The sequence below is a fragment of the Heterocephalus glaber genome, unplaced genomic scaffold (assembly GCF_053883595.1).
Source record: "Heterocephalus glaber isolate CG9 unplaced genomic scaffold, H.glaber_assembly_v1.0 deba00001564, whole genome shotgun sequence".
In the NCBI taxonomy this organism is placed as follows: Eukaryota; Metazoa; Chordata; class Mammalia; order Rodentia; family Bathyergidae; genus Heterocephalus; species Heterocephalus glaber.
The window spans coordinates 8,715,910-8,737,026 of NW_028258351.1; the positions used below are offsets into that span (position 1 = coordinate 8,715,910).

The 21,117-nt window shown below is 51.4% G+C and overlaps 1 long non-coding RNA gene across 3 annotated transcripts; it reads right to left on the bottom strand.

Annotated features, from left to right (window-relative positions):
* Positions 1-1,496: 1,496 nt before the first annotated feature.
* LOC110346889 (uncharacterized) lies at positions 1,497-20,629 on the bottom strand. 3 transcript variants are annotated; one of them, XR_002391175.2, is made up of 3 exons: positions 20,507-20,607; positions 9,643-9,706; positions 1,497-3,012 (listed from the first exon to the last, which is right to left on the bottom strand). It is a non-coding gene; the product is annotated as an uncharacterized LOC110346889 (long non-coding RNA). The 3 variants fall into 3 exon arrangements; XR_015443175.1 differs by having other exon boundaries at positions 1,497-9,706; positions 20,202-20,629; XR_015443174.1 differs by having other exon boundaries at positions 1,497-9,706.
* Between the last annotated feature and the right edge of the window lie 488 nt (positions 20,630-21,117).

Below are 21,117 nucleotides of genomic sequence, written 5' to 3' on the forward strand. Positions count from 1 at the left end.
GTACCATCTTTTGTCTCCCCTTAACTTCTCCATCCCCATTTCAACAGCACGTGACTCAGAGGGTCATTCATTTATTTGCATTCCTACACATCCATCCTCTGGTTCAGTGATTGCTAAAGCACTATAGTGCAGATCTGGAGTTAGACTGCCTAAAAACAGAGGCTTTGGCAAGGGTAAGGGAACAGAGGTGAGGAGGTGAAGGACGGGAAGCTCTGCAAGGTGACACAGAACCACACCTAGGAAGAGGGACAGGAATTTACCTTCCCAGCTCCCATTGCTCAAAATTCACCCGAGAGAATGAAGTTCCCCACACAGCTGGTTGCCTTCTCCAGCCCCTTTGGCAGTTATTTGAGAGCCAATCCCATACTCTGCACTGATGGCTAGTGGGGATTGAGACTCTGAAAAAGCAGCAGGGACCCCTTGGAGTCCTCGGCCAGAGCACAGGAAGTACCCAAGAGTCTGGTGGATGGGGGAGCTGAAAGGCTCCAAGGAGGCACACCAAATATAAGTATGTGACACACCTGCATGCCAGCTCTGTGACGTGTCTGTGCCTCAGTTTCCCTTAGAGTAAACTGGGAATACATTATCTCTAGGGTTGCTGAGAGGATTTGAGAAAATACACATAAAGCATGTAGTACAGTATCTGGCCCCAGGAGGGAAAGTGGGCTGGTCACCAGCTGATTTTGCATGGAGTTACTTAGGGGTATGGAAGGGTGATGTCACAACAAAGCTGTGGTACCAGGTCTCTCTGGCTCAAAGAAAGAAAATATTGGCTCACAAAACCAGAAGGTCCACAGATACCTCTGTCCTTAGGGAGTTGACTCAATGGGTTCACGGACTGGGTATCACACACACTCCATGACCTCCAAGGGTTGACCCAGGCAGACAGAACATGCCGGAGATCCGGCTGGACCATCTGAGCAAGGGACTGAGCAGGAGAACCAACCTGACGTCCTCTAGACTTCTGGGAAGAGTCAGTGATGTGCTGGTTCCCCGCCCCCATACACACACACCAAAAAAAAGGTTTCTTTGTTTTTTTCTGGAATGACTTGGCCTCAAGTCTTTTGGCTCGCAGCTCACAGTGAGCTCTGATGGACAATTCTGGATACATCTTGAATATGCTGGGGAAATAGATTCTGGCTTCATGAATGCAGCCTATTTACACTTTATCTTTCAAACTTTGGAATCCCTGGGGAAAAACAAATACACTGTAATACTGGTCTAGAGAGGTGAGGACCAAGGCTGCAGCTCATCTTGACAGTTCCTCCCAGCAACAATGGTATTGGGCACCAGGTGTCCAACAGCTCCTTTCCCAAGCAGCCCTGAGCCTCGTTAAGGAACACCTCATTCCCTCCCTTCTGCTCCCTCCCCGTCACGGCGCCAGCTTTGGGAGTATCAGCCATAGGGCGCTGTACAAGTCAACCTACCTGTCTGAACTCGTTGCCTCAACTGGAAAACTAGCCTGATGTATAAAAATCAAAACATACAACCAAAGATTGATAAATCAATGTCCGAAACAACTTTATTTATAACAGCCAAAATCTAGAAACAGCTCAAATATGCATCATCTGGTAAGTGGCTGAACAAACGGATGCACATCCACACGATGCAATCTTCCCCAGCAACAAAAGGAATGGTCTACTGATGCATGTAACAAGGATGAGTCTCGAAAACATGCTGAGAAAAAGAAACCAAACACAGAGTGCTCACCATGTGATCATCTTTACAGGAAATTCTAGAAGAGGCAAAAGCAATCTCTAGAAAGCAGATCAGTGGTTGTCTGAGGCTGAAGGGACGGACCATCAAGGGAGAGCTGGAACTTTTTTGGGAAGAAAAAGAAATATTCCACCTCTGATTGTGGTGGTTGCAAAGGTGTGTGGATTTGATAAAACTTAGGATGTGTATGCTTAAAAGGGGTGGACTGCATGAGAAGTACATCTCAATAAAGCTGATTTAAAAAAAAAAAAAGACCACATAAAAACACTTACTGTATTCGAAACCTTTCTATGATAGAAACGCACCTCAGTCTGGTTTTAAAAGAAAGAAAATAATTTAAAAAGCACTGGCTCATATAATCAGGGTAGTCCAGGGGCAGAGTTGGATTCGGGAATTTACTGGGCAGGAAGTGGCAAGTCTGGACAGCACACTCTATCCATCTTAGTTCTCCTTCCTCTTTATTGGCTTCATCCTCAAATAGATAACAGATTGGCCATCAGCAGCTCCAAGCTTATATCCTGTGGACTTAGCAACTCCCACAGAAAGAGAAAGCTCTTTCCCCATGTTTGTTGCAGAAGTCGCTGGGGGAGTTGCAGGAGCCTGTGTGCAGGCTCGGATCAGATGTCTGCTTCTAAAGCCAGTGGGTGGAGTTGGCCCCACCTGAACCCAGGGATTCAGCGTAGGAGAAAGAGGTATCATCAGGAAAATGGGCCATCACATTTCCCACACCCAGACTTTGCAAGAGTCATGTCACCAGGGATGGATCCCACCTCACTCAAGCCCAAGGCTGCTATTCTGTGATGTCACAGGCTCTGGTGTTAGATAGGAGAGTCAAAAGAAAGCAAGCACTAATTGATTCCTCATGGGTTGAGCCAAATGGAATGCCCTTCCTGCCAGCGCTGGGTGTCCACCCCAAGGTAGCTGGCAGGGGAGGGAGGCACTCTGCAGGAGTTACTGTGGCCCAGGCCTGGCAGGAGCCTTGGAGCTACCGGGTCTGGGCTTATAGAAAAACCCCACCCCTTGGCCATGGGCTTTAGGGGCCTGGAGCACAGGGAAATTCTGGAAAAGAGGCAAGGATTGCAGGCTCTTCAATTCAGAACCACCATCCCAACAGGAGTTGGCCAGATGGGAGGCCAGAGAAGACTGTCAGGAAAAGTCATCCTTGTAGAACCAAGGGCAGAAGGCACCATCCCCATGTCGAGAGCCAAGCTTGACCTCCTGGGCAGTGTGTCAACACTGCCATTCACTGAGTATCTTCCCAGGCCCGGCAGCAGCCTTCTGTGCACAAGTGCACTCCTGGAAGGGAAGGGAAATGGAGGAACAGCTTCATATCTGTATGCAGAATGAGCTAGAAAGCACACATTCCTACAGGGAATGCTGCAGCCCATCAAACATGCAGGCCTGCCCCCCAGTCCTCAGCTAAGTGACTGCATGTGACCAGACTCCGTGCCCAGGGCTTGTACCACCCAACCCCCGTGCTCAAGGCTCTTGTCTAAGCCGTGTCTAGCAGCTAGGTTGCTCCAAGTTGTGGTCTGTTTTCTTTCCTTTCATTCACTTATTTTCCCCCCAGTACTGGGAACTGAACCCAGGACCTTCACTCTGAGCAGGATCCATAGCTCTCCCATGCCCATCCTTTTTTTTTGGAGACAAGGTCTGGCTAAGTCACCCAGTCTGGGCTCCAACTTGTGATCCTCCTGCCTCAGTCTCCCAGAGTGTAGAATTACAGGAGTGTGCCACCATGCCCAGTGAGCTGGGGTCTTCTGACCCAGGTAAGCCACAACCGCTGACAGTGACCTCCCAAAGTGAGTCCCCAGGGAGTATGGGCAAGAAAGGCTTCAGCACACACTCATGCCCCATTTCCCACTGAAATGCTGGCTGCATCTGCCTGCACAACCATCCTGCTTTCTGGAAAGCAGGTTTCACAGATGTCACTTCCAAGAGTGCACACTCCACTGCAATGGTCTGGGTGGAGAAGAGTGGCAGCCAGCTTGAGGAGGATGCAGGCCCACACCAAGCAAGGGAGGAATAGCCAAGGACTTAAGGCCCTTCCTTCAAAAGGAAGCCTGGCCCAGAGCCCTGGGGCTGCAGGAAAGGGGTGTTCTCACTCTTGGCTCCCATCTTCCCCTGCCTGCCACATCTAAGCCTGGCCCCCCAGCTCTGCAGACCTGCTGGGGCACAGCTGATCACTTTCTGGAGCTGACAATGCACGCACCTTTGGCTCCCTGCACTGGCAGCCAGCCCAGCCAGCCTGGGCACTTCTTGGGAGGAGGAGGGAGGGGGAGAATCTAGTGGAGACTTGGGCATCCCCAGCAGGGCTTCTGACCCCTAGGACACTGACAAGCAAGCCCCACACAGAGCTGTGCTCCTTCTCAGCCACCTCGGAGCAGGAAAGTGGCAGACAGACATCTTGCTACTGCTACCCAGCAGCCAGGTGATATGGGCCAGGCCTCTTGAGTGTTGAGCCCATTCCTCATCTGTAAAATGGGGTACATCTTGATAGCATCACAGGCGAGTGGGCGGCTGTGGATCCAGGCTGGCGGGGGTTATTTAACATGGGGAGACTACAAGATGGCCCACACTGCTGGGGGCAGACATCTCCTCCAGAGGTGGGAGCCCCCACCCACACACCTCAGGGCTGGGATGACCAAGTACTGCTTATTATTCAGCCCTGTAACAGGTTTGGGTTTTTTTTGTACCAGGGATCGAACTCAGGTACTTGTGCTTGCACAGCAGGTGGCGAAACCACTGAGCTAAATCCCCAGCCCTGTAATAGGTTTCTTACAATGTGCTAATTATGAACAGGTCTATTACTATTGAAGCATCACTGATCTTGGGGGTCAGAGCTGCAGATTTGAATCTTAGCTCTGCCATATCCCAGCTCTATGTCTGTGAATACCCCCCACCCCAGTCTCCTTAGCCTGTTCTCTGTAAATCAAAGATGACTGGGCAGTGGAATAATGGAAGTAAAATCCTGCCAACTCTAAATGGTCACATCCTCAATGGGGCTCTGCAGGCAGAACTAGAGGGAATCTTTCATCACTACCTGTGGGCAGGCAGCCCAAAGGTTCTCCCCTGACTGCTTCAGAGAATCACCTAAGGAGGATAACAAAAATTAAAACCCAAGATAAATCAAGATACCCACCCTGGGGTCCTCTCGATACCCCTACCCTGGCAATTCAGACCCAGTTGGGCCTGGGCAGGGCCCAGGCACTGGCTTTTCTTTAACACTGCACAGGTGATTCTGGTGTGCAATGGGGGTCGAGAAGCACTTCAGAAGCCCACCTGGCCAGCTGTCAGGACATGACCTGCACTTCTCCAGTCCTCACTGACATTTCCACCAATCCTGGTTCAGGGAGACCCAGTGCTGCTCAAACTCCCTCCAGCAACATCTTCCTGGCTGGAGGCTGGAAGTGGCCACAGCATCCTCAAATTGGTAAAAAGAAACTAGTCTCCCATGGGCACGGAGCCATGGCTCATGTGCATTAGGGGCCTGCCTCTTGTAAAAGTCCCAATCTGCTACCTGGATGGGGGATGCATGCAGAACAGACATATTTCATCAGCAGACATTATCTCTAGGTATGGGCATTTATATACCTTTTTCATCCTTTTGGTGAACAGCATTTGAAAGCAATTCAATTTTTCAAACAAAGATAATTTTGTAATTGGGAAAAAAACAGCAATTGGTTTTACTTCTAATGTATCGCCTTAAGACAAAACAGAGGTATTGTCTTTTGCAAATGTTTTGGGATAAAGAATGAGGAACACATACAGGAATGAGAAAGTATAGGGGGACAGAAGGGCAGGGCAGAGGGGCCTAAGAGGAGAGGATGGCTGATTTGAAGTTGGCAATGCTAGCAAAGTTGCTCAGGGTGGAAGGGATGGTTGTACCACCCTTGCCCACTGGAGGTATGAGATTCTTGCTTCCTGAGAGCTTCACCCATATTTTACCACAGGGAGCTAAGTACCATCCATGTTTAAACTTCACCTTGGATATGGACCTTCTCCTGATCAGGAGGCAATTGAGGGTCCTAAACAAACCCAGCCCCTGGCAGAGTTGGTGGTCAGCACAGTAATAGGACAGGACAGGACCTGAGCTAGGGCTAGGCTAGCAGGAAAGTCTGGAGCTCAAGGTCCTTCAAATGCCCACCCAGCCCCGGGAGACCATCTCCGAAGGTAAGGGGAACTTTTAGTGGGCTGCTGGGGGAGGGAGGACTCAGAATTGTTCCCAGGATGAATCTCTTCTGCGGACACAGGGTGGACCCAGAGAGCAAGCCCAGTGCTGCTTGCTGCTCTGTATACCTGTCTGTCCACCTGTGGGCAAGCCACAGGATTCTGTTGCTTTGAGATTTGGTGACATCTTTGTGGCCCGGTGGTGGTAAGAGGGGTATCCCACAAAGGGCTTCCCATTTTAAAAGATTATTTCTGCCTCTTGATAGGCCCAGAGGAGTCCTCCCAAGATAAGGCATTGGCTCAATCAGAATATCTGTGGGGTGGGGCTGGAAAAGGTGGCACCACCTGTTGAGAATGGAAGGAACCCATGAAGTAAAAAGGCGGATAGAGAACATCCTGCCAAGAAAAAGGAAGCTCCAGGCTCACCGCAGAGAGGGGAAAGACCCTGAATTACTGCCACCCTGTTTTTAAAACAGCTAGGTCACTGGGTCTCAAAGAGTAGACTTGGAGGCCCCTTCTATTTTAAAAAACAATGCAAGTTCCTGCCAGGTGCCTTCTCCCGTCCTGCCCTGACTTTTCAGGAAAGCGGGGAGGGCATCCCGTCCAGCCCACCACAGTTGCCTTAATCCGCCTGGCCTAACTATGACCTTCCTGGGCACTGCCTAGGCAGCTGGGATCTTACCAACCTTTTCTGTACAAGAAACAGAGAGGCCCCCATGCTCTTCTGAGCTCCACCCTCCACAGGAACGCCCTGATGCCCAGCCCTCCCAGACTCATGACCCCGCCACATCCTCCACCACAAGAAGCTGCAAAAAGGTATACAACAAATTACCATGCCAGCAAACCAACTGTTTGTGATCAGCAAGTCCCCTTTCAGTCTCATTGGGGGGGGGGGTGCTTTGCAACCTGACCCCAGGAAGCCCCTTTTGTCTCAGAGGGACTAGGGATAGGTTGGTGGCTACTGCAGCTGCCCGATGCACACTGCAAGAACAATAAGGATTTTTAGGGGCATTATGACTGAGTCAGAAAACACAGCTGCCCCTGAAAGTCCCTCATTTTTCTTGCTGTCCTTGAACAATCTCCAGGTGAGTTGGCAGTCATCCACTGGCCCAGACACGCCCAGGTGGAGATGGTGTCCCCTTACCCGACTCTGGCCCACCCCACCCCCAGGAAGCTCTGTGACGGTGGCCTGGCTGCAAAGTCCCCATAGCAGCACGATTCTTAGCATACCCAGGAATAATCAGCCTTTGTTCCACTCAGAGTCCACTCAGAGCCCAATGCCTTCTGCCCACAGGAAGCCAAGGACTAAAACCAGAGGATGGAGAAAGGTCACGATGTGGTCCTGGCCTTCACAGATGGGCCATGGAGGACAAGTGAGGGTCTCAGGCCTGATGCAGCATGAGGACAAAAGGGGCCAGGCACACCTCAGGAGGAGAAAGAAGGCCAGTCTAGGCATGGTTTCTGCTGTCCCCAGCCCCTCTGGCAGAATAATATACAGGTGTGAGGTTCCCAGAGAACAGGCACCTGACTCTGGTCCCACTTTTTGCCAGCAGTCACAGCTTGGGTTACTCAGGTCCTTGGAGGAGCTAAGTTCCCATCACCCTCTCTCTCATTTCAAGGAAAAACAAAGATGAGAAGAGAGAACTTCAGCCCTGTCACAGAACCCAAAGGGACTGTTTCTGAAAGACTTATGGTCACTGGTCCTCCATTCCTGGAGGGAGACAGGCGGCTCTGACTCATGAGACACAGCCCGGCCCAGGAGGCTCCTGCTTGTACTTGGACCCCAGGCCAGCCCTCCTGGTTCTCTACTGTACCCCATCCCACCTTTCACAGACAGGCAAGAGGTTCTTCAGGTGGCCTGAGTAGGAAATCAACTCCACCCCAAGCCTTTCTACCAAAGCAGTCCACAATGTGCAACAAGACAGGTTTGAAGATTTCTGGAATGTACCAGATAGTTTCCAGGTTCAAATCAACAAGTTGACAGGCTTTGCTGAAAGTACAGGCTCGAAGAAATGAGGATGGCAATGGCCAAAAAGCCACCAAGAAGATGAAAGGGAAGAGGCCAGTGACCAATTTTTTCTCTTATGGGGAGATAAAAAAATTTTTTTTAAAGCTTCCAGAATCAGGGTTTTTGTTTAAGGTCCTCCTTAACAGGATACACTCCTGCCCAGGTGTGGGGGAGCCTCCAGAACAGCAGAGGGTCAACTCCCAGCAGCACCAGGGCAGACAGGAGGCCCCAGCCAGCCACTCTCCACAGATTCCAGCCTTTCACAGGGGACTTGCCCACTAAAGCCACACCACTGCAGTTGAGGCCCCAGCAAGGTGCCGGAAACCTGCCCTGCACAGCCTGGCGCTGCGCCCATTCCATGGGGTCCTGGCCAGGGGTCCTGCTGTCTATGCAGGACACTCGGGCTCTTGGAACACACAGGGCCTGTGGTGGTGAAAAACACATCTCCATGGACAACACTCAGGGCTGGGCCACTGTTGGCTCACTCACTGTGCAATCGGGTAAACTGCTTTGCATCCAGGCCACAGCTTTCACATCTATAAAGAGGAATAATGCACTGTAGGGCAATGTGAGCACTGAAGGAAAGAACATGTGCAAAACACTTGGTGGTTCCCAAAAGTTTTTCTCAATGCCGAGGGCAGGGCTGGACCATGGAGAGGAAACTGTGGGCCTCTGAGGAGAGGCTGAGGGTTGCAGTGTGCCTCACGGGCCCTCCCTCCTCAAACTAGTGAGTGCCTGGTTCCCCACTGCCTGGCTGAGGCCTTGCACTCTCAGCCTGCCCTATAGAACCTGTCACCTCACCTGGAGCATTCTGCCTTAACCAGGATCAGAGCCATGCACTCCACCAGCAAACAGAGCCCACGAGGTCCCCACACACTAGGATCTGAGTCATCTGGATGCTTTGCCTGCTGAGAAGCTCTGTCCCCCAAGCTCTTACAGCCACTCACCCAGAGCCACCCTGCTGCCTGGCATTTTCTTGCCCCACGCAGTGCCACATGGAAAGAGGACTAGGCCCCCCTTGCCACTTACTAGCCACACAAGCCTGGGCAAAAGAGTTCACTATTGTGCCTGGTGGTTTAGGGTCTGGCTGTTTTCTCAGGGGGAGGACTGAGTTCATCGGTGTAAGGGCCTTAGAAATGTCCTTGGTCTGGTCCCAAACAGCCAATCTAGACCAACCGCCATTACCCCATTCCCTGCATTGGGCTTCAAAACTCCACCCACCTTTTCTGGGTGACCTTCCTTAACTCCAGCCCTGATCTGAGCTACAGCCCTTCCTTTTTCCCTGCTTCACTGTTCCAACACACATCACACTGTGTGTGTCACACTCTCCTTTATCTACTGGTCCACACACCAGAGCACAGTCCTGGGACCACCTGAGTGACTACCACATGTCCTTATTAACAACAATGATTCAGCACCCTTGAGACCCTGGAATCTGCGATGGCAACAGGCTCTCAGGGACACCATGTTCTAGCATCCCTGCTTTGGGCTGTCTTATGATCTCGATTCAGCAGTACTTAGTCCAGGCACTGAAAAACAGGCAGGGTCAGAAGGACTGCCCTTGACCACTGTCAGAGGATCCCCTATCATACACTAGGTATGTGAAGGCGGCCCTTCTCAGCTTGGCTTTGGCAGCAGAAGCCATCACCAAATATACTAGTCTGTCTGAACTTTCCTGGCCTGTGCTGGGCACACAGTGACTGAGGTGTGCCTCTTCTTTAGGGTGCTGAAGAGCCAGCAGGGCTTACCAGGGGGTGCAGAGGAGGCTCCACTTGAACTTGAAGTCCCTAAAATAGCCAGCAACCCATAGAACTATAACAGAAGGAAAAAGAAAAGCCAATGAGGTATCAGCCCTTGTTTGGAATTTGCTCTAGAAAGAAAACTATGCATCAGCCCCACCCTGGCTCACGAAGAAGGTGGTCCTGGCAAAAAGCACCAGTCCCAAAATGCCTGAAGGAAAACCTCTCCTACAGACAGAAGCTGCTGAGGCAGGAGCTGGACAAGAGCGGGGTCTGGCCAGGCTCACAAGTCAGGGGTCAAACGTCTGCAGCATCCCACCCTCCTCCACCCCAGTCAGCCTGCTCCAGGTCAGTCAGCCCACTGTGGAGGTGGGGGTCAGAGGGCTTGGCTGGATTTCAGCCTCACTGCAGTAAAAACTCTTGTTGCCCTCACCGGCCTGGCCCACCCTTGCTGGACATTCTGGGCTGGAATGAACAAAGCCAGAAGACCTGAAACTCATCCATCAGAGCCGCTGCATTTACGATAACCAGTCTCCCTCTGCCAGAAATTCTTTTGGTAAGAACACTTGCTGTCAGCCTCTCTGGTTCCCCCTATCCCAAACTCTCTGGACAATGGGCTTCCCTGGCAGCAGCCTTGCCTGGGCTGAAGCTGGTGGCCAGGAAAACATGGGGGTTGGCTCAGCCCCCATGCTCATCAGCAGATGGGGGCCCGTGTGCACCTCTGCAAGGCTGGACCTGGGCCCAGTTGCATCTGTCCACACCAACACACACTCCTGTTCTGGGGGGCAGCGCCTTTCTTTCATCCTCGCTCCCAGACCATCCAGAGGAGCCAAGCAAGTGCAGCTCCTGACAGGGGAGGCACCACTTTTATCTCCTTAGATGGGATACCATTGGGGCAGGAAACAAGGAGAGCAGGCAGACAGCGGCGCTGCAGTGTGGGGGAGAAGAGTCCACATTCAAGGATGCACTTATCCCTTAGACTAGGAGCAGGCAAGCTGGCCAATGGGCCAAACTCAGCCTGCCACCCGTTTTCATGGTTTTATTAGAACATAAGTGCACTCATTCCCTGATGTATTGTCAATGGCTGCTTTCAGGCTACAATAACAAAAAACAGATGTTCCTCAACTTACAGTGGGGTTATGTCCTGAAAAGCCCATCGTAAGTTTAAAATGTTCCTTTACTATATCCACTTCCCAAAAGTCCCAGCTCAGCAATGCAGTACAGCAGTTGTTTCCCCTCCTGATCACAGGGCCAACTCGATAGCTGCAGCTCACTAATGCTGCCAGCACGGTGAGAGAGTCATACTGCATGCTGCTGGGCCAGGAGAAGAGCAGCATTTTACATATGGTTTCTTGGAAATGGTGTTATTGTTTTCACACATTTTGTAAAGTTGAAAAAGCGTAAGTTGAACCAACGTAAGTCAGGGACCATCCCTAGTTGCAAGACAGACACCGCGGCCTTCCCAATGTACAATATTTACTATTTTGGGGCTGGGAATTTAGCTCAGTGGTGCTGCTGAGGTCCCAAGTTCAATCCCTGGTACAAAAAAAAAAAAATTACTATTTGGACCTAGACAGAAAAAACAGGCTGACCCTTGTTTCTAGTTGATATCTGTACCAGGCACTGAGTTGCCCCTTGTTTCTGGTTGATATTGCACCAGGCAAGGAGCTGAACCCAGAATATGAGAGGGAGCGAAACCTGTTGCACTTCCAAGGACTAGGGAAGGAGGGACCCTGGGGGTCTTGGGGGCAGCCCCGTCACTTGCCCTGGTTCAGGTGAAACTGTCTCAGTAACTCACAGCTGCCGGCTGGACTCTCACAGCTCATGGGCTCCTCCTGTGGCTGAGGGAAAACTGGCTCTGAGAAGCCGGACTCTAAGATCTCTAGGCACACAGCTGTTGTCACCTTAATGAAATGAATGCTACTACTGGCTGTGATCTCTTCCTCCAAGACCTTCAAGCCAGATGTGCTTCAGAGTTCTCCTGGTTTTAGCAAAGGAATGCAGTGGCCCCAGCAGGGCAGCAGCCATAATCAAACACATTAATATCTCTGCAGTGAAATCCATGAATATTCACACTCCCCAGGATAAATATAGACTATAATAGTCTCAGGTCAGTTTGGGTCAGGTTTTTCCACAAATTTAGTTACAAAAACAACTCCTGCTTTTCAGAGTTCAGAACTTTTCAAAGTTCAGAATTTGGGTTACAGGGCAGTGGACCTCCATCAGTGACAATTACAAAGGATAAGCTCTGGGTCTCAACTTCATGCTCCTGGCTGGACATCACCCTGGTCCCAGCCAGACAGCCCTCTCTGCCACTGGGCACAAAGAAAACACACACAGGCATAGGGTAAATACACGCTGAACGAATTTACACTGCCAGAATTTTTTTTCCTCCAAAGAACAGCCACTGACATTACTGCTGAAAAATGGAGAAAGTATTTTTTAATGCCAACTGTTTGTCTGCCCGCTCCATTATCAGGAGCAGAGAGAAGCCAACATTAAGTGAATAGTTTTTTCTAACTCTGTTTACTCAGGACAAGGACAATAAGCTGCTGTTTTCTGGTCACTGTGGCTGCCCAATGGGCAGGTTTCTCAGTGACCAGGTGAGTGGGTGAGACCCAAAACTTTACAAATCCATCATTTTTCTCCCTTGTGTACTTCCTCTGAGCCTCCCTGTGGCCAGAATTCCATTTGGAAATCTAAAATAATTTATCTCATCACAAATTCCTAACAGCTAATTAGAAAAAAAATGTACTAATTGAATAATCTGGTTTCAGATGTTCTAATTATACTCCTTTGGTAGGGGGAAGTAAAAATATACATATACATAGAATGTAATTGCACTTCTTCCAGCAAGTGTAAAATATCCAGAAAGCCAAATATAAGGTTAAAAAAATCTTACAGTAGTGATATTGCAAGAATGCTTTAACACATTATCTATATACAGATGACCTAATCCCCTATAAAACACAGTTCTTCTGCATTAAAGGGCATCTGAAAAAATATTTTATTGATACCTCCTATTAGGTGTTCAGGAATTAAGTGAATTTCCCCCCTTATTAATGTAACATAGTCTTAGCATTCTGAAAGTTCATACCATCTGTTTCTTAATCGAATGCTCCTACGAATGACTACCAGAAATTTCCTCATTGTCTGAGATTGCTAAATCCTGAATTGGGAAAGAGGTTCTTGACCCCACCGATGATCTCCACCTCAGCCCAGCACTAGGCAGATTTCTGGGAGCAATTTTACTCCATGATTAGGAAATGCTTTTAGCCTGCTTGGAGGGCAAGTCTTGGGGCAAGACGACAAGAGGACACACACAGCAATATGTACAGCTGTGTATAGAACAGCGCCCCTGGCATGACACCCTTTCAAACACCAAATGCCAGGAAGAAACGTCCTGTCACTTGTCCACAGGAAACTGGCACAGACTCCCAATAACCTAAAGCTGCTGGTGCACTGTAGGGCTATATATGTAGTCAAGATGACTGTCTCTCATAGGGAGGGGACAAGGAGGCAGAGGACGGCCACCTGCAAATACCACTGCCTGCAGCCTGGCCCTCCAGGTGGAGGCCCCCTAGGGTGCTGTGACTCCAGACAAGAGTGGACACAGGTGGCCTCTCTGGCATTTTCTCTGGCCCTCTGCAGGACACATACTGCAATTTGACAACTATGGCAAGGTCCAGACAGGGGAGGGACCACGCTAAGTATGCACTGCTTGGGTGGAAGACACAGGACTGCACAGAGCACCAGAAACTGGCACTGCCACGGGCCAGTCATGTTTCACTTTCTGGGTTTTTTCCCTGGGTCACTTCTCACCCTAAAGGAAGAAAGCATCCTTTAAATGCCAAGACAGAAAATCTTCAACAGTATTCCTTGTCATTTTTTCTTTTCTTTTTTTCCTGAAGACACAGTTTTTCTCTGAAGACTGGGTAATAGGGTTTGGTGAAAACCCCAAGTACGTAACTTCAGTCCCCTGGGCTCCTCAGCTCTAATATGATTACACATCTAAATGCAATAAACGGAGCAAAGTGGTATTATTTTTCTGGGAAAAACTAACATCATAAAAGGGTCTTTATTGAATCAAGGGCCCGTGAACTGTTCTCTTGCCTAATTATGGCTCCCAAGTGAGCAAGGCTGGGTTTCCAAGCAGGACTCCTCACAATTCTTTGGCCCAAAGACCAATGGGATATCTGTCACAACTTGTCTAATTACAATAAAATCTAGCAAGAGGACAAAAGTGAGACTGCCAAGACAGGTTGGCAGCAGCCCCTCCTCCCTCAGGCCACTCTCATTTTCAGAGCTGCCCCCTGCCACATGCCTAAACCCCTTTCGGTCAAAGTCAGGATCCTGAACCTTGTCCCTTTCCAGAGTCAAAGCTAAAGTAAAAGCCTATCTCTATAGGAAACACACACTGTCAAAATGTGATCTTTTGCCAGATGTTTTAACATTCAGCAATTTTGCCAATATTCACATAGAGTGTGCACTCAGACCTGAGCAAAGATGGGCTCTTGCATGGGGCCAGGGATTTAGCTCAGTGGTTTCATCACCTGCTGCGCAAGCGCAAGGACCCAAGTTTAATCCCCAGTACAAAAAAAAAAAAAAAAGATGGGCTCTTGCTGTCACCTGACAGAGGAGGACTGTAAGCAAATGTGTGTAGATGTCTTAGGACTGGGGAGGGTTCACCCTCCACAGCAACCTGTTGGAAGCAAGTGGTCAGCTGGACTTTCCCAGATATGCAAGGGTCTAGCCAGGCTTGTTGGAAACTTAATACTTACTTATGCTCAAATTCTAGTTCCAAGTACTGGTTCAATGGGCCTCAAACTTCGAAGAGCAGACACACTTTCTTTTTAAAAATGTGTCCCACCCCCATGTTCTTAAGCCCCCAGCAGCAAGCTCTGGAGGATCCTCTCCACCTGTGCCCTGCCCCTCCGGGGTTATAAGAACCCACTGGAAAAATAGGTGGCTTCTAGCCCCTTCCCTCAAGTCACCTCCAAAGCTGTACCAGACAAGTTTCCCTGAAGAAGCAGGAGGCCCCTCTGCCTTGGCAAGGACTTGCCTTTTTTCTAGCGTTCTCTCCCCAGATATCCAGCTAGCAAGCAGAATGTCAGCCCCAGATCATCCTGCCTTGATCTCCTTAAGGTTTGTTCATTGGTCCCCAGGCCCCAGGATAAACTCTGGTGTCACTTGGAAACAGATACCATGTACCAGACCCCACCATGCCTGGCACTTCATACTTCATTTGTTCAATCTTCATAATGCCTGGCAAAGTAGGTTCGTATTGTCAGGGAAACTGAGTCTCCAGAGGCATCACTGGCCCAACCCAGCTAATCTGCAGGACAGCCAGACTTCCAACTCCAACATCGATGCCTTTTCCCCAATCCTGTCTTAAACAGGAAAGCATTTTCTGTCTCTGAGTCTCCTGGAAAGCCAGGTGCTGTTACCAAGTAAGCCCAATGCAGTTTTAGTCCTTTCAGAAGCCTACGAGAGGAGGTCCACCTCATGAAAGGGCTAGATTGAGGATTATTTCTTCTATGTTCACTTGGGATACTAGAATTTAAGCCTTCATCACCAAGAAGGAAAAGCCAGTGTTTGCTCTTGGACCCCACACCCCCCAGGGCAGAAATCCAATGAGAGGAAGCAAGCTAGCTTCATGAGAATGAACCACCAAGTCTTCATAGTAGGATCCAAATTTCACAGCTGCACATCTCTGAGTCCCTCTCACACTCCTCCCACTCCTCCAAACCACAGCCCAGGGTTCTACCCCCGCTGTCCTCTATATCAGCACCACCTTCTGGCTCAGACCCTCAGAGGAATGTTAAGGCTCCAAAGGGGTACAGTTTATTCATTCCAATCACCCACTGGAGAGAGAAGGGTGCTCACAGGCTCAGGGTGGCAGAGCTGAGATTCAAAGCAACAATTCTTTCCACATGGCACCTTCCTCTCCAGTTCTCCGGGGCAGCACAGCAAACACAAGGGGTCTGGCTACAGGGCAATTTCAAAATTCCCCAAACCGGGACAAAGGGAGGAGGCAGCACACACAGTGGGTGAGAAGTCGCCTGCTCTGTAAGCCCTGCGCCCTGTCCAGGGACAGTGAGGGCCACTTAAGACTCAAGCACTGAAAAGACAATGGTGGACTCTTCTCATGTAACATTCTAAATAAAAGTATCACTGTGACATAAAAAAGTATAAATCCCATAAAATTCTGATTTTTCCCATCTGATGATTATTCTCAGTTTTGTTTTTTTGGAACACCAAAAACTTTTTCTCCCCATTTCTTTGTCCTGATAGAGTGTGCTGAGCTTGCTCATTGGGTGCCAGCAAGTGAGCGAGCCTGCAGTGGCTGTAGCAGCTCAAATGTCTTTCCTGGGATCTTTCAAGAAATGTGTTCATTGTCAAGCGGAGGAGTCTTTGGGCTTTCCAGGCTGGCTGTATTGCACAGCAGATGTACAAGACGGCCACATCTGCAAGGCAGGGTTCTTTCAAGGACTGCTGGCTAATCCAGCTCCTGGGCTAGAGCTCAGGCCTGCTGGCTCCAGATCTGGGAGACTGTACCCCAAAGGCTGGGGCTCTGCTCCTACTGCCCCAAAGGCCAGCTGTGAGCTCCTAGGAGAGGCTCATCCATCCCCTCAGGATTTCACTCTCAGATATAAAATGAGGCCTCCCAATACCCCTCATACACTCTAAGGACTGGGGTAAGAGCCACAGTGGACAGTGAGGAACCAAGTGAATCTTACGCCAGCCTCTTCCTGGCACACAGGCAGTAGACAATAAAAACCAAAAGAATTGAGACTGAGACGAGGAACACCTCCAGGATATCGACCCGCCTTCTGATTATGAAGCCATTGGATATGGTGGGTTAAATAACTTACCCAAAGCCATATGCTAGTGAGCTAAGGAATCAACCTGAGAATGTGCCAGACCCACAAGGCTGAGGCTTCCATCACTCTACACCAATCAACACGCAAACCCACGAAGTTTCAAAAGAAAACAGCCTAGGGCCGGGGATTTAGCTCAGTGGTTTTGCTGCCTGCCACGCAACCACAAAGACCCGAGTTCGATCCCCGGTACCAAAAAAAAAGAAAAAAGAAAAGAGCCTAGGGGGTGAGGACTAACCCTCACAGATCCACTGGGTTGTTCCAGGAACTGTACATACATTTTTCATGTAAGCCTTGCCACACCCTTACATGGTGGGTTATCAGAACCCTCACTTCACAAGGGGAGAAACTGGGACACAGATAAGTCACTGGTGAAGCCCAACCAGCTGGCAGTGGAGCCAGGACTGGAGCCACTTGCACACCCTGGTGGCCTTCACTGGGCTGCTTCCAGAGAATAACCCTTCGTGGAAACCAAAATGATCCCTTCCGAGACAACTCTCTTTCGGGACTTATCAGAGATTACAGCAGTGTGCTTTTGTGTAGAACTCAGACTGGCCAAATATTTACCAGCCCGCACAGAAAGCTGCAAACTAGCCTGGCAGGGGAATCAATTTCACAAAGTAGTGAGGGCCAAGCTGTTGCTAGACAAAGTGGAGGATCAAATCCTCACTATACGGGAGGATTCAGACAGCTCAGCTTTGGGCAGGGACACTGAAGGAGACCCAGTAAAGCAGCTCAGAGGCCCAGCAGGGGTGACCACATTGAGACCCTGCAGGAGGCATTTCTAAGTCTGCATCAGGACGTCCAAAGTTGCTAGGGTTAGGAATAGACAGGGGAAGAACCACTTAGACCAGTATGTCCTTTGTCATTCCAACCCTGCTGGGCAAAAACTGATCTCTAATCTTGAATAGGTTGGGGTTTTATTAAAAAAAAAAAAAAAAAAAAGCTAGAAGGGGAAGTTAATTATTCACCAGATTGCGATTTACTTAAGAGTTGAGGGAATGTGAATTTCCTCCCAATAGGCAGAACCTGGAGTCTGGTGGGGGTCTCCCTGGGGGTCGGGCTAAAATCCTTCCCCTCCCACCAGCTTTCCATCTTACATTAAGCTGCTTCCTGAAGAAGGCCCCAGGGCAAACAAACCTGACAGTCCAGCTCCTACCCATCTTCGAAGGATTGGGGGTGGGGCTGGGGCAGGAAGGAGACGTTTGTTGCAGGACACTGAGAATTTAAAAGGGACAGCAAAATCACAAAACTCTCAACTAAAATACAAATACTAAATGAATCCACTTAAATCAACGCAAAAATTAGCTGCTTGAAGCCAGGCCAGCTCAGCCCACTGCCTAGCTGATTCAATCACATTTTACAAAGGAAAAAAATCCAAGAAAAGCTGGGCATGGTGGCACACGCCCATAATCACAGCACTCGGGAGGCTGAGGCAGGAGGACTGATGGGAGTTCCAGGCCATAATGGGCTACATAGTGAGTTCAAGGCCAGCCTGGACTATGTAGTGAGACCCTGTCTCAAAAAAACAAAACCAGGGCCAGGGATTTAGCTCAGTGGTTCCACTGCCTGCCTTGAAAGCACAAGGTCCTGAGTTCGATCCCCTGTACCCCCACCCCCAAATCCCTAATCACTCACTTCCCTCAAAGAGAAGAAGCATCAAGTCATTTCCTAAAAATCCCTAAAGCCCTGGCCAGCTACAGACAGAAAGAACCATGGCCTGAAGGAGAACTACAAAACCAGGCCAGGGGTCCTACCAGTTTCCATCTGCCTTATTCCCGTCATCTTAAGTTCCGCCATCCCCAAGCCTGTCCCTTCCAGGGTGGGTATAAAACACCAGCTTGGCAGGCTTTTCTTCTCCAGCCCACTCCTGTGGATGTTTTAAACTATTCTGGAGATTTCCATTTCACTTACTTTCGATACTGATCTCCAGGGCTGGGAGAAGAGTTGGTTCAAAGGGAGAACTCTGTTTTCTCAACCTAATTCAGTGCCCCGAAGACAGCATTTTTATTTAGGGGTAAGGCCTTCAGTTAGAAGTCTCACTAATTCCACTCCCAGACTATAGTCTCAAAATTCAGAATTTGTCAAGAATCTCTGAAATCTACCTTAGCGTCAAAGAAACTTTTCTCTTATAATTCTTGCGTCTGCATATTCCACTAACCAGAGCCTGCAGGACAGCGCTTGCATAGCCAAAATCAGCCAACAGCTGAGCTCCTGGGCCCAATCCTGCCTTAGTGACCCCAAAGCTCTCCTCACTGCCCTTTGTACCTCTGTTTCCAGCCCTACATGCTACCAACACATCAAATCGGCATGGCTCCCACAAGGACGTCTCTGTACAAGGCGTACAGAGGTCACAGAGCCTGTGGGAAAATGCCTTTTTCATGGGTCTCTGCACAACTTCCCAAGAGGTGAGCTGACCTGGCCAGGCAGTTTCTCCCTTTTCCTCCTCTATGCTTCTAGAAATCTGTTTCCCAAAGCCAAAAAGAGGGCCAGAGGTGCCCCATTTTGTCAACTTGCCCTTCACACAATTCAAGTCACCTCACCACATGTCCTCAAATGTTTTTGCAAGGCTTCCCCTGACAAGACAGCCAAAACACAACGCAAAAGGACAAGACTTCCCAATATCCATCAACTTCAAGTTTTAGGGGTTGCTGGGGTTTTTCTTGGGGGGAGGAGATAGAATCAAATTTATTTGAGGAATATAGGTTAAGGAAGAATTTCATCATAAAACTTGAAGAGGGATGGCATGGGACACCAATGTTGGGTGTATCAAGGAACAAAACACCAGCCGGTTGGGGGGAGACATATACGAAAAGATGCATCTTTAAAGACAGAGTTTTGGGGGAGGGCCAGAGGCTTTCTATTCCACAGGAGCTAAACCTTCACATCCAATCCCACCTCTCCAGAAGCAGGTCTAGAAATCAAGCTGGACCTGCCCACCCCAAGCTCAAGGTTGCCGCCCTGGAAAGCCCGAAAGCCAGGCCTCGGTGGGCGGGCTGGGCTCGGCCATGGGGACAGAGAGGCTGTCTGTCTGTCCCCTCACCCCAGCTGGCCCCAGCGAGGTCCACCTCCACAGGAGAGCACAGCCCCCAGGTAACGTCCGCCTCACAGCGAGCACACTGCCATTCCTCCTGCGAAGCGCGGGGGTCCCCAATCGGCGTTCGTGCGACTTGCCACCCTTTTCTCCAGTCGGGGGAAGGGCGCGAATGTACGCCCCGGGGCTGAGCCCAGGGAAGCCGGGCTGGGGCGAGGAGAGCGGAGGAGACGCCGGTCCTGGGGGCCGAGGACTGGGACTTTGTAGGCCAGTTGAACCGACACCCTCATCTCGCCCGCAAAGACCCAGCCCTCAGCTCCCGTCCGCCTCGGAGTTCGGGGGGCGCTGCGTCCCCGACGGGCTTCCTCAGGCCGCCCGCTCTTTACACCGCGTCCCTCAGAGAGGTCACCTGTCCCGCCAGCCCTCGGCCGGCGACAGGCTCTGAAGCCAGCCCTCGAAGGGTTACAAGACACTTGGCGCGCGCCAATGCTCCCAGGCCACCGGGCCGCCCTCGCGCAGGCTAAAGGAGAGTGCGGGGTGGGGGAGGCGCGGGGCCCGAGTCTTCCACCCGCGTCCCCCCCGGGCGCACGAGTTCCGCGTCGAGAAACTTCACCGCGCGCCCGCGCCTCGCCCACGCCGCGCCGCCGCGTTACCTGCGCTCCGCTCGGAGAGGGGGGGGGCGGGAACCCTCACCCGCCGCGGGCCACGCCCTCCGCACGCGAGTCCCCGCCGCCGCCGAGACGCTGGTGGCTCAGCCGCGAGCCGGGGCTCCGCGCCCCGACGTTCGGGCCGCCCCGCGCGCATCTGGCCTGGGGCCCCGGCCTCGTTCGCCCTGCCCGGACCCGGAGGCCGCCGCTGCCCAGTCCCCAAAGGGGGCGCGCCCGGCGCAGCGGGGACAGGAGCAGAGCAGCGAGACCCTTCGAAAGTTGGGGGGTTCCGCTCGCTCGCAAGGCCCGACCTGGCTCCACGTGCTGGTGACACATCAGGAAGGCTGCGCGACCCGAGGCTCTCGGCGGGCGGACGCGGCCAGCGCCCTCCCGCACCGCCTCCCGGAGCCGAGAGGACGGCGCCCCGCCCCGGCCCGCCCTCCGCCCGCCCCTCGGCGGCACCGCCCCCGGCCGCGACGCCCGCAGCAGCCTGCGGCACCGGAGGAGGACACCGGGGGGGTCGGGAGCGGGAGCTTTCCGGGCGTCTCCTTCCCCCGCTGCCCTTGTCCCCCTGGGCACTGAGCCTGGACCCCGGCGCCCCGACTCGACAGTCTCGAATGCCCTCCTGCCTGTCACGCAGCCCTTCCCGCCCCGAGCCCCAGTAATTTTCCCTTTTCCTCCTTTGACCCGTCCGAGCCTCTTCCAGCGCTTCTTCCCGCGAAGGCCGGCGCGGAGGGGCCCCCTGCCGGCCGCTCGGCTCCCGGGCCGCGCCCCCTCCCCGGCGAGCGCGCCTGGCCTGCAGCCGGCCTCGACCTCCCCGTTCTGGAACCTGGCGCCGGCCGGGCACTTCTTGTAGAGCGGTGGTGGCAAACCGAGGAGAAAATAAGCGCAAAGAGCCATGCATAGTACCTGGCTACGGGCT